The sequence below is a fragment of the Akebia trifoliata genome, chromosome 8 (assembly GCF_017979445.1).
Source record: "Akebia trifoliata isolate Shusen 1 chromosome 8, ASM1797944v1, whole genome shotgun sequence".
Classification (NCBI taxonomy): domain Eukaryota; kingdom Viridiplantae; phylum Streptophyta; class Magnoliopsida; order Ranunculales; family Lardizabalaceae; genus Akebia; species Akebia trifoliata.
Window position 1 is genome coordinate 15,601,734 of NC_141382.1, and position 2,951 is coordinate 15,604,684.

At 35.7% G+C, this 2,951-nt stretch overlaps 1 pseudogene; it reads right to left on the minus strand.

Moving 5' to 3' along the window:
* Nucleotides 1-365: 365 nt before the first annotated feature.
* LOC147396268 (metal tolerance protein A1-like) lies at nucleotides 366-2,059 on the minus strand (annotated as a pseudogene).
* Nucleotides 2,060-2,951: the final 892 nt, after the last annotated feature.

A 2,951-nucleotide genomic window follows, 5' to 3' on the forward strand; every position in this document is an offset into this window, starting at 1 on the left:
AACCATTGAGATAGGCACAAGAAAAACCCCCATTCTTTATTTTTTATTTTTTCTTAAAATTGAATTATGTTTTATTGAACAAAAAAAAATACTTTTTTTTAAGAAGTGAAAGAAACACATGAAATGTGCACAAATATATAATACAAAAAACTTTAGGAAAAACAACAATTCATGAAGAGAGAAAATAAAAAGATACCACTGAACAAGCTTTACAGTTAAGCCATGTCCAACCATAACACTAACTTCAATAATCCTTATATATGTTAGAAAGAATATAATCAGTGAGAAAACTTAGGTACCCAAGATAGATACACTTGACACCCACAACAACATTTATCAATAACACCTTAAAAGTGTCACTGACGCTATATCTGAATGGTTACATGGTTGATGTTGTACTCCTTCCTAATATAGTCAACACCTTTGTCCAGTACCATATCTGCATCTGTATCTGGCTTAATCCTCACATGGTAAGCCAATAGAACCTTACCTACAGTGATGGCCCAAATGTGAAGCTCATGAATTGCCACCACCTCATGCATCAATTTCCCTTCGTGTGCTTTCCATTAGCACCTTCAGCATGTTCCGCAACATCCTGATTGTTGCGCCTAGTACAATAACAGAGAATATGAGGGTGCATATTAGATCAATTATCTTCCATTTAGGTTTATACCATATAATTGCTCCTCCAATCGTCAACCCAATGCTCTGAATGGAGCCCCCAAGTACGTAAAGATAAGCCCCATGTACATTGATATTCCGTTGTTGTTTGTTGTTGCTTTTGTTCATATCCAACTTTAGATATTTGTGCATTTTTAGAAGAACCAAGTAGAGGTTCTGCTTGTTCCACTTTGCAAGCAGAGGTGTTCTCATCATTGTGTTTGGAATGCTTCCCATGATGATGTTCATGTGCCATAATGCTTATTCCATGGCTATCGTTATGAACATGATCAAGATAATTATGGCTATGACCATGATCAGGCTCACCGTGGCCATGACCATGGTCATAACCCAACAATACAGCCATGATGACAGTAACCACTAAACCAAAAGTTGCGACAACAAACATTAGAAAGCCGTGAACTTCGCTAGAGTCATGGATGAGTCTGGTAAGCTTCATAAACTAGTATGCCAGCCAGAAGCCATATCATATGGATGGAAACCAAAGCACCTAAGATCTCGATCCTAAAGAAACCATAAGAATTACGTGGAGTAGGTTCCCACCCTGATGCCCACAAAGAAAACAAAGAGATGGCAAAAGCAGCAACACCTAAAAGGAGATGTGCAACATCAGTTAAAGTTGCAAAACTATTGTCTTTAATGCCACCACCAACTTTTAATCTCATGAAGATGAGACAAAATGAAACCGTAATCAAAAGCTTCCTCATAGAGACCGATTGCTCTTTAGCATCCTTTGAGCTGGCTCCAGAATTAGCAAACCAACATGCTATTCCCCTATAAATTTTGCTACTGCCTAGGCTTGGTCGTCCAACATGCAAACCTACTTGTCTTGTCTCCTAAGGTTCGTTGTCAAGCGGCCATTTCAGGATTCTACACCTTTTTTTTTCTCCCTTTCTATTAACAAGTAGATCAGAACCCAATGTAACAGAAACAACAACACCATTATTTTTTGCCATGGAACTAATACTCAAAAAAGTTTTAATTTTTCTCAAAAATAAGAAAATTTCTCTTATTCAAACAAGAATAAAACGAAAGATTACGAAGCATGTAAACCATGTCAAATTTCAAAGATTGCAAGAAACCTATATTTTAGATGAACACCGAAAACTATAGATTATTTGCTTGAAACATCGAAAGATGAAAAGGAAAAAAAATTACTGAATGGTCCTTTCGTACAATCTTTGAAGACCTATTACAACTCTATTGTTCAAGTTAGATAATTGAGGAACCTTGCAGCAGTGGAAACACTACCTCTTGTAATTGCATCCACAACAACCTTGTCTCTACTATTATTGCTAGCAACAGAAATCAGAGCCCCAGTTATTGCACCTCCAAGCATCGCATTCTTCCAGTCTTTGGTACCATGGATTCTCTCCATCTCATACTCCTATCCCACATATACTCTAGCTATAGATCCTCAGTATGCACCTTCCTTGTACATCTTCTTCAATGAGTGGTCAAAGTTGTGTAGATCTATTTTTTTTCCTTTTTGATGCCCCTCCACCACGTACAATAATGCCAATTCTCTCATCGATTTTTTTTCATACTTTTTCATGGCTCCTCATCTCAACAACCACCATTCTATCATCAATTCATTATTTTTTGAAATCTTGAATTGTTTTGGATCATCAAAGGAGGAGATCCTCAATTGGACCATAAAAAAACTTTCAAAAATAAAATGTCAAAAAACTATAAAACCAATCAAACAATCCACAACCATGTGAGAAGAGTAAAAATAAAATAAAATAAAAATAAAAAACTAGGGCAATCTTGCAATGCACTAATATGTGGGATTTTCAAATTTGATCCTCAAATAGATCTCCAATGGAGTTGCCACTGAAAACACCCTCAATCTGTGGGTGCGGATCCATTTTTTTCTTTTTTGAGAGTCGTCACCTAATTTTATGGTTTATGAACCAATGATGACTCTAAACGGATAAAAAACACTAAACTACGAATAGATTTTGGATATGGGGATTAGATTGCGAGAGTTGAAGGTATTAGACACCAATCTTACCCAATAAAAGTCGATCTCTACTCCTTTCAAATATTTACATTGTAAAAAATGGCCTAAATTTAGAATAATAATAAAATAAAAAATTATATTTTTTTTACCTGAGTGATTGTGATGGTTGATTCCCTTAGAAGTTGATGGTGAGTGTTTCTTGTGTGAGTCTTCTCACTTTATTTTATTTTTAGATATGCTTCCGATCTTCGAGATGAGACTTTCTTATTCTAGAACTGGATGTTTTAAAAACTTTTTGGGATGT